Source organism: Nicotiana tomentosiformis, chromosome 1, assembly GCF_000390325.3.
Source record: "Nicotiana tomentosiformis chromosome 1, ASM39032v3, whole genome shotgun sequence".
Taxonomy (NCBI): Eukaryota; Viridiplantae; Streptophyta; class Magnoliopsida; order Solanales; family Solanaceae; genus Nicotiana; species Nicotiana tomentosiformis.
Genome location: NC_090812.1, coordinates 24095268 through 24105935, shown reverse-complemented (window position 1 = coordinate 24105935; position 10668 = coordinate 24095268). Strand labels below are relative to the sequence as shown.

General features: G+C 35.6%; 1 long non-coding RNA gene and 1 other non-coding gene across 2 annotated transcripts; both read right to left on the bottom strand.

Annotated features, from left to right (window-relative positions):
* Positions 1-5681: 5681 nt before the first annotated feature.
* LOC138906396 (uncharacterized) lies at positions 5682-8598 on the bottom strand. Its single transcript, XR_011413728.1, has 2 exons — positions 8485-8598; positions 5682-5958 (listed from the first exon to the last, which is right to left on the bottom strand). It is a non-coding gene; the product is annotated as an uncharacterized lncRNA (long non-coding RNA).
* A 1193-nt stretch (positions 8599-9791) lies between these two features.
* On the bottom strand, positions 9792-10387 carry LOC104098476 (uncharacterized). Its single transcript, XR_011413723.1, has 2 exons — positions 10241-10387; positions 9792-9899 (listed from the first exon to the last, which is right to left on the bottom strand). It is a non-coding gene; the product is annotated as an uncharacterized protein (transcript).
* Positions 10388-10668: the final 281 nt, after the last annotated feature.

Sequence of the window (10668 nt, the reverse complement as noted above, 5' to 3'; positions counted from 1 at the left end):
TTACACTCAAACTAACATGATTCCCCGTTTAACAATGTGAACAAATAGCTCTCAATCATATTGTTTCATAATTCCACTAAAAAATCACTCACACGAAAAGGGACTTAATTAATTCAATTTGTAAGACATTCAAAACCCACTAAGTGCAAAGACCGTAAAGAGTAACTTATCAGAAAACAAAGAGGATAGGAAAGAGTATCTTTTTGACACTCAATATTTCAGTCTATTAAATTGAATTTCATCGACGATGGGAATTTGATACTTATATATTTCTGATTGGACAGTGAGGGGCATCAGACTAAGTATATGAACCCTTTTTCTATTGATAGCATAAAACCACATAGTTCTGTCAAATGTGATTCATTTTAGTTATGCGATCAAACTTGAGCTGAAATAGCCATATGAAATTTTTGAGTGGTCTCTTGTCTTGAAAATTTTAAGGAAAGTTCTCTACAAAAATAAATATGAAAGTCAAATTTGCATTCAATCCTTGTCCTTAAAAGGAATACCTAAACACAGCTAATAGTGTTAATTGTTTAACTTATTCACTGTTTACCCGAAAAATCGGATATAGTTGAATTTATAAGTAGTTCTAAGGATATGTGATATAGCTTGACATAAATCGTACGTAGAAGTGAAAATATTTAGATTCTTGGCTATAGAAATTGGATATAAATTATTGGACTAGAAGAGTGAGTATGCTGAGTAAAACAAGCTTAAGAGATTTATTCTTCAATAAATAGAAGTAGTCTTTTCTTACAATGTGTCAACCTGCCTGTGCTTACAAGGATTTTCCCCCTTTATAGTAGAGGGATCTTACTTTATTCGTAATAAAAAATATATAGTGGAGAACCCATGATGAATTGTCTCGTCCTCGATTCCTGCCAATATTTCCTCCCCTAGTGCGGTTGCAACGGCTCCTGTCTGTGAGCTCGATACTGGCTCGAGCTCGGTATTGGGTCGAGCCCTCGGTCTCGAGTTTGAGTTCGACATTCGGGGTGAATGTCAATTGGTCTGTGCATCTCCGACAACTTTCTCTTTGCCTGGTAGTTCGATTTGGTCATGGACTTGATAAATAGCACTTAAGCTTCTTCATCTTTCTAAAACACTCCCTTCTCTCTAAAATCATCAGATAATAGCCCCAAAATAAGCCCCAAATGCTATTTATCAAAATGGGGTCGGGTTATAAAAATAGGAAAATGGGCCCTGCAAACTCAGGTTTACGGTCACACAATGGACCGCACAATGGGTATGCGGGTCGCATAATGGACAGCAAAACTGATGCCCGAAACTCGGCTGCACTGGTCAGGTCTGCGACCATTTTGCAATTCGTATACCACTTTTGCAGTTCGCATAATGATTCTGCTGTCGCACATCTGACCGCAGAATCACATTCTTCCAGCCTTTAGTAATTTGGTTATAACTTCTTGTAGGTGTGTCCAAATGACGAACGATTTGAAGCATTAGAAACTACACTCGAGGATCTTTCATTTTATAAGTTGTTAATAACGCCTTATATAAATATAGATATGCTCGTCCAAAGTTTGGCCTTGTGCATACTCATTTAAAACTTTAGACCCCACACCACTTATAATATATCTCGTACACTTATTATCATATCCAATTGATATCCATCATATTAATAGTACTCGTCTGTACATAAAATAATATAATTAGCACACATCAACTTTCTTAATTGTACTTAAGTACTTCAAAAATTTTTGGGGTGTTACACAAGGTTCCTGGCCCTGATGGGCTTCACCTATTCTTTTACCAAAGGTATTGGAGTATTGTGGGGAATTCAGTAGTTGAATGATGCAAGTCATATTTTAACACACACTCCATGGATGAGACCATGAACCAAACTCTCCTTTGTCTCATCCCCAAGTGTCCCCAAACCATTATGCTCAAAAACTTCAGACCAATAGGGCTTTGTAACACCATCTACAAGATCATCACTAAGATCATTGTCAATAGGATCAATCCCCTTCTCCCTGCTATAATTGGCCCTAGCCATGCGAGTTTTCTATCTAATAGAATGGCCTCAAATAATACAATCATTGTCCAAGAATACATCACCTATTTTGGAAAAAATGAAAGGGAACCAGGCTCATATGATTCTCAAAATTGACTTAGAGAAAGTCTTTGACAGGTTGGAGTGGTCCTTCATTAGGGACACAATGCATGCCTTCAACTTAGCTCATCAAATATCTCTATCCTAGTGAATGGTGGCAAAACTGACACCTTCAAGCCTTCTAGGGGTATCAGACAAGAGGACCCAATCTCCCCTTACATGTTCATTCTGTGCATAGAGAGGCTCTCCAGGTCAATTAATAAAGTTGTCCAGGATAAACAATGGCTCCCTATCAGTATCAGTAGGTCTGGCCCAAACATTTCTCATCTCTTCTTTGCTGATAACCTTACATTATTTGCAAAAGCAAATATTAGGAACTGCACCATAATATACTTTATCCTGCAATCCTTCAATGAGGCTTCTGAGCAAAAAATCAATCTCATCAAGTCCAGGGTTCTCTTCTCCTCTAAAACAAATCCTGACACAATGAAATATCTCACAAATGCTCTTTCAATCCAAGCTACTACATCTTATGAAAAGTACCTAGGATTCCCTATGTTCCATAGGAGACCCACCATTAGTGACTTTTAATTCATACTAGACAATATGTAATCCAAGCTAGCTGGCTGGAAAACAAATTGTCTAAATATGACTGGAAGAATCATCCTTGCCAAAGCCTCCCTTCGCAGCATCCCAAACCATGTTATGCAATACATCAAATTGCCCACCAAGACTACAAACCAAATTGATAGAATTCAGAGGAATTTTATCGGGGGCACCACTCCAAATAAGAAAAAAATACACCTGGTTAGCTGGGACAAAGTCACTAGGTAGAAGTCACATGGTGGGCTGGGCTTACAGAAATCTAAGTATATAAATAAAGCCTCCCATGTTGGGATGGCCTGGAGGATCTACCATAACACCTCCAGTTTATGGGCTAGAGTCCTGATCTCTAAGCACTGTAACTGGAATCATATCCCCCAAAAAACTCAAATCTCCAACCTGGCAATGTATTCTCTAAGATTGGGATACATGCAATAAGGCCAGTAGAGGGGTTGTCCACAAGAAAAACGGGGTGAGCTTCATCAACGATGTCTGGATCCCAAACCAATCAGCAAATAGGGACATGATTGAGGGCCCATTAACCCCAAATGACATAGCTACCAAAGTAGACACTATCCACAATTCTGAGAACTACGATACCTCATCCATCTCCATAGACATCCTTGAGAAAATTACTAATTTGATCAAATAAACCTTCATCCCTACTAACTCTGCCAAGGAAGACAAACTAATATGGGGGTTGACTCCAAACGGGTCTTTCACCACCAAATCAGCATATACCTTCCTTAGCAACAACAAAGAGAATTTGTTGAAAGAGGAGGAAGGTAACTTCAAATGGATATGGAAGTTAAAAGCTTCTAACAAAATAAAAAACTTCATCTGGTTGCTTGCTCAAGATGGGCTGCTAACTGGAGCTTTCCTGCACAAAATTGGGGTTAATTGCAACCCTCAATATTATTTTTGCTCAACAATGCCTGAAATCAATAACCGCATTACCTTTGAATGCCCCAATGCAACCCAATTATGGTAGGAAATACTAGTCAAGGGAACTACTAAAAGCAAGCAATTGAATCCCAGCTTCTCAGCACAGCTTTGGCCAACAACCTGGAATAAGCTAAAGAAGCTATCTTTTAATAATATTATCCCCTAGGAAAATATCCTTCCTTTTTTGCTTCTAGCACATCTGGCTAGCAAGAAACCACAACCTTTCCAATAGTAAGAAAGATAACATCTCAGCAAAAAATACCATCTTCAAATCAATAGAGTACTATATGCTGGCGCAACAAGGTGTTGTCAGGAAGTCATTCCATACCAGAGTTAAATGGGAGCCCCCTAGGAGCGGACACTATAAACTCAACACGGAAGGGGCTGCCAAGGGCAACCCAGGCATTGGGAGAATTGGTGGGGTATTATGAAATTATAATGGGGATTGGAATATGGGGTATATGAAAAATATACCACACACCACCAATACCATGGCAGAATTAAAATCACTGCTAAAAGGTCTCCAACTAAACATAACAAAATGGATGGGTTCCTCTGGACAGAGCTATAGATTCGGCTGAAGTAATAAAAATGCTACTCATATGCAATATAACTTATGATCATATGATTTGTGAATGCAAATGATTGATGTAAATGATGGACATGGTGGTGGTGAGACACAGCTACAGGGAGCAGAATAGAGTGGCTGATGCATTGGCAAAAGAAGGCAGCAAATTCAATTTTTTTGGGTAGAACTACCATGCTATCAGTTTCTCCGATGTATGCAAATGATGTATTTTTGACAAACATCCTAGGAACTGAAGTAGTTAGAAATTTTTTGGCATGTAATATTGATGCAATTGAACAAAATATGGCTGCTTTAGAGGAACTACAGTACCCCCACTTAGTGAGTAATCTGCATTGTAATTCCTGACTATATATATATATATATATATATATATATATATATATATATATATATATATATATATATTTTCCCGTTGACCAAAAAAAAAAGTACTGAAGTTTTATTCAGTCAATTTTGTATGAATCATTTTTTTCATTTTCATGTCATTTTCCAAGATTTAATTATTTCTAAATGTGTTCGATGGGAGCTGGATTTGAAGATGTACCTGCGTCCCGGTTGTAGCTGTCTCTTGTTCGTGGTAGCCTTAGATCTATAAAACTATGTTTATGTACTTTTCAAGCAGACGATATATTTATTTTATTTCATCTTTGTAAACACTATTCTTAGAGGCTCATGGTTTGAACTACCAGTCCTTGAAAAATGTATAAGACTCAGATAAAATCTTTACTTAACTGTCTTATTAAATATCATTGGAATTGGATAGTTGTTAATTGGCTTACCTAGCGGTTGGGTTAGGTACCATCACGACTAGCTGGATTTTGGACCGTGACAAAAAGCCGTGGCCCGTCGCATAGCAGACTTCTTACTTCATTAATAAGAGTGAAGGATTGTACTAACTACAACAGAAGGAAAATGGCACGGCATCACCCTTCGTGCTTTACACTCACATGACATGGCATAGCATCATCCTTCGTGCTTTACACTCAAATAAAATAGCACGGCATCACCCTTCGTGCTTTACACTCACATGAAATGGCACGACATCACCCTTCGTGCTTTACACTCTCACTCACATGATAATATATATATATATATATATAGCTTTACACTCACATGAAATGGCAAGACATCACCCTTCGTGCCTTACACTCTCACTCACATGATAATATATATATATATATATATATATATATATATATATATATATATATATATATATATATATATACACACAATGGTACGGCATCACCCTTCGTACTTTACACTCTTTCTCACATGATAATGTATATGAAATGGAACGGCATCACCCTTCGTGTTTTATACTCTTCCTCGTTAGTTTTGAAAAAAAGTTACAAGCTCTTGAATTATATTTGCAAATACTATTTCGGGATGAAGTATTTTTAACTTTCATATATAAATTTTCTAGGCCAGCAAAATTTTATTCAAGTGAAGTTCAATTTCAAACACGACTTCTAACTTTTAAAAAAAAAAATCTTCAGCTTCAAATATTCTTTTTTTTTTTCAATTATAACTCAATGTTCTTCAAATGCAAACCTTATGTTCTGGTCACAAAATGTTCAGCAATAACATTCAATCTGCAGGCATATCTGCAATCAAGACAGGTCGGATTTGTCACAGTATTAAATGGAGGAAAATACAAAAAATAAGTGGAACATATAATTCAGTAAAGTAAGAATTAGGTCCATTGTCCATACTGCTATGCTTTAATGTTCCCTGCTTTTCGTATCTGCAAGGAAGGGAAAAATAGATAGAAAAAAAATGGTGGGAGCACCAAGACAAGCTTTAAAGTCTTAAACATATGAACACGAATCAGTTGTTGTTGCCCATTGGTCTGACATATTGATCCATAAAATCTTGACAACATGGGCCAAGTAACTACTAAATCAATTGTTTCTGCTTTAAACTTTTGCAGAAGAAATTAGGAACATTAGAGAGTGGCCTCACAATCACTTGTCATTATTCATGTTAAAACCATCTTAGTTTTTTTTGAAAATCTAACTGGATTCTTCCAACTCAAGCATAAGGAGAAGATAGAAGATATTAAAAAACTATCTTAGGGAGAGTTCATTCTATAAACACTATGAATTTAAGACCAAAACTTGATCTCTTCCATTTGCAACATAGCATCACATTCGATATTTTAATTTTTAATAAGATTAGTTACTTCTATAATTCGATCGCTTTTCGCTCAGCTTATTTTTTACAGTTTTCTTAAAAATCTTTCGCAAACAAGCTTTGGCAGTACGATAAAGCAAAACCAGCTATTTTTGTCTCTATACTTTTTCTATTTTCCGAGGTTGAACAATTTGAAGTATGAAAAGTTTATATAATACACGAATTGTCAAGTAAGTAATTGACTCTCTAGAGAAGATATTAAAAATTGATTGAGCAGTATATTTAAGATATTGTCATGTATTATGGGGGTTCATCGATATATCATATGGTAATGTCATTTCTAATAAGTGGGATCATTCCAAACATTTTGTGTATTCTTTCCTTAAATTAACTTTTCCTATTGTAAATATACATGCTATAAACTAGAGACATTTGTATGACTAATTATTTTATTGCAAAAACACAATTAATGGTTTAAACACTTTACATTTTTAAGCAAAGATGTAAAGTACTCTTGTTTAAACAAATTAAATGTTTCCTATGTATCCTATGTATTTTACATTTTTAACTCATGCAAAGATGTAAAATACTCTTGAAACATTTGAAGCAAAGATGAAGAACTAATGGTTTAAACAAACCTGAGTCACATACATCTCTTGTTTCTACTTGATTTGGTCTTAAACCGTTGCTAAACGTATCCAAATCGTTGCTATTTATCTATTTGAAGTAGTAACGTGTAAATGCTACAAAATGTTCCTAACCCGCCGCTATATTTTTTCTATTATTAGTAAGTATATAGAGAGAGGCTATTGTACTCACCAGGGAACCTTTAACATATATATTTTAGGGAAAATGCCATTATTACCCCTGTACTATTGCAAATATTACACGTTTGTCCTCCGTTTCACTTTACATCCAAAACCCACCTTACCATTAACAAACTTAATGAAATTGCCCCTAACCTTAACGGATGGCCAATGTGGCAGCTGACCCACTTTATTTTTTCCATGTCAGCTGCCACGTCACTTATTTACTCAATTAAAAAAAAATTAAAACATATCCCCCAACCCCCCCCCCCCCGGACTCCCTACTTCTTCTTCTTCCATGAGTTCTTCATCTTTGCTTTAAATTTTTCAATCCAAACTAGGCCACGTTTTTCATCAAACTGACTCAAGTTGTAAGCATAACTTCTCAACATTAATATTCTCAACAAATTCCAACTAACACTTTGCTTAAACTTCAGCAAATTAGAATACCCATTTTATGTTCTCAAGCATTCTTACAAATCCTTCAATGGTAATTTTTTTTCAAATCTATACACATCAATGTTATTCTTCCCGTTTCAAGCTCCAATTTTTAATTTTTTCACTCGATTTCAGTAGGAAACAAGCAAGAATTTCAGATTCTTGAGTCTTTTTTTAACTTCAAATTTCGGCAACCCAAAAAATGGAGTAAAAATTTGTTCTTCACTTAAATCCACGAAATTAATGTTTGATTCACGATTTTAAGCTCCAAACAACAACACCCATCTGATTTCCTTCATATATAATCAACGGATCGAATTGTCAACTTCAATTTTTCGACACCCAAAGAACACACCATAGTTGATTTCGAGATTCTCACCACTAAATTTCCAAACTTGAAACAGAGATGAGTGATAGCACCAGTGAATCCAAACAACTTCATAAAAGATCAGAAAATTCTCCAACGGCGAACACAGGTGGCCTCAAAATATTGTATTTTTTCATAATCATTCAATCAGATAGAGACTTAGGAAAAACTATACCCACAATTTATTTAAGCACAAGATTAGAATGCACGTCCAGACTACTATAGCAACATCACAATTGAAAATTTAGTAACAACATTTTCAACCATCAAAGACGTAGCATCTGACAAATAAGAGCAGTCGAGAAAATCATGGGCCAGAGACGGAGAAACAGTGAAAGTGTGAGCGACACCAAATCATGGTCAATCACAAGCAATCGACGAAGCATACTAATTTCACAACAGAAAAATCACAGTAGTAGGCTAACGAGCGACGTCCAAACAACAAAGTCACCGAAAACTTAGCAGTCACTGGAGTTTGTGTATTCTGGCCAGATTAAGAGAAAAGAAAGGCCACCAAATGACATACCGGTCACATCCGTTCAGATTCGACCAGATCCATGGTTTCAGATGGACCTTCAACGAGATGGAGTTTCCAGTGATAGAGGTTCCACCGTTTTGGCCGCTGCTTTTGTCGTAACTCAAGAAGAATGAAAGAGAAGGGGAATAGTTGAGTGGAGACTAGGCTGACTTGGCAGCTGACATGGAAAAAAAGGAGTGGGTCAGCTGCCACATTGACCATCCTTTAGGGTTAGGGACAATTCCATCAAGTTTGTTAATGATAGGGTGGGTTCTCGACGTAAAGTGAAACGGAGGACAAGTGTATATTATTTACAATAGTACAGGGGTAATAATGACCTTTTTAACTACGATTATCTTAATGAGCTACAAAAAGAAATTGTCACAAAATACTTTATACTCAAGTACTCATTTTCTTGTAGCTCAACAACAAACTAAACCGTTTAGACATAATTTTCTTTTTCCTATTTTCCAAAAATATTTTCAAATTAGCAGTTGGTTATATATTTAATTGAAGTACTAAAGACGGGCTTCAAATTTTGAAGATGAGTTTCAGATTTGAAAAGGTGATTTTTACGTCTTTTTCAAGTAAACAATGTTTTTCTCTCACAAAACTGTAATATTTTTTCAAGTAAAATGCATGTCCAAACACAATTTCAATATTCAAATACTTTTTTTCTAATTTAACTTCAAAAACTTTTTTTTTTTTTTTCAAATCTCACATTTTTTTATGTCCAAACGCCTACTAAATCATTCAATATCTAAATCCGCATCCACATCTTTTGAACCAACTGAAGTTTATCCTCATCGCAATTATTGGCTAACTACTGATTTTTAGTTTATTCCCTCTTCTTTTCTTGAACGGAGTTTAAAGGTTAGCCACTTAACAATTCATTGAAGATATCAAGAAAAGTAAAAAATAAAAAGGAAACATATCGAGGTGTAAATGTATCCATAACCTGCTGTGAGCAGAAACATGGAACTCCAATTACACACACACGCACACCCTTTTGAACCTTTTAACTTTCCAATGTGTTGTAGTATTGATAAACAATAAAACTCTTCTGATTAAAAGTCGGCGTAAAAGCCAATATCAAAAGGTATTCCTTCGGGATTTAACAGTGGAATGAGAAAGGACAGGAAATCCCCAATGACAAGAAAATACAATGGCAGGACATACATCTTCCATATTCTTCATTCTTTTCACTATCTCCCCATATATTCTAGCAATCCTCCTTGGCAATATTACCATAGAAAATGCCTTCCAATTCAGCTTTCTAGACCGGGATAACTTGATACCTTTCAATCTTCCATTCATTTTCTTGATTAGCCAACACCTTCTTGGCCTACTTGCAACTTTCAGATCTTCAACTTCGCCAAGTCTCACATATCTTCCTTGAAACCCCATCTCCGGCAACATAATATCTTCAAAATTTAAATGATTCTTGGACTATTTGCAGAAAATAACATTCTCCAATCAAGTATTTATAGAAGAAAGAAGCAAAAGAAGATGTTAAAAGAGAAAGAATGCATGTGCCGTCAGTTAGCACATGGAGAATCTTGCTCTTTGTATTACTTCAAAGAGGTAGCTAGATGGCTAGGATCATATTATAGAACAAGTGCATTGCATATAAGGGGAAAAATTAAAGGAGAAGTTAGAGAGCAGAGTACTAAAACATGTCGAGTATTTAAACAAGAAAAGATGCTCTCCTATTCTTTTGGACACATGGCTAGCACAATGGATTTCAAGCTTTAAACAGACTTACCAGCTCAATATTCTGCATTGCCGCTCTCCTCTGTTACAGAGTTTTGTTTGTTTCCTTTGATAATGTAATTAGCAGATGATGAGTGGAATGGAATATTATTGTCATGTGCAATGATTGATGTGAAAATTTTAAAAAATGGAATGCCAATGATTTGTTTGGAAGATGTGGACTTTTTGCAGCTTTCCATTCTGAAACAATACAAATTTATAGTCATTTTTAATGTATTTGACAGAGATTAGTTTGGAAACTTTCGTCTATGGACAGAGATTGGTCAAGGACTAGGAGCTAATCAGTCTAAATTGTCTATTTTCGATAAAACGAATGTTCTAAATGTTGTTTAGTCTAAGGGATTCACGTCTAGCTAAGGCTAATGACATAATTGAGGTCTATGTTACGAATGCTAAGTATGGCTTAGAAGAGGTCATTAA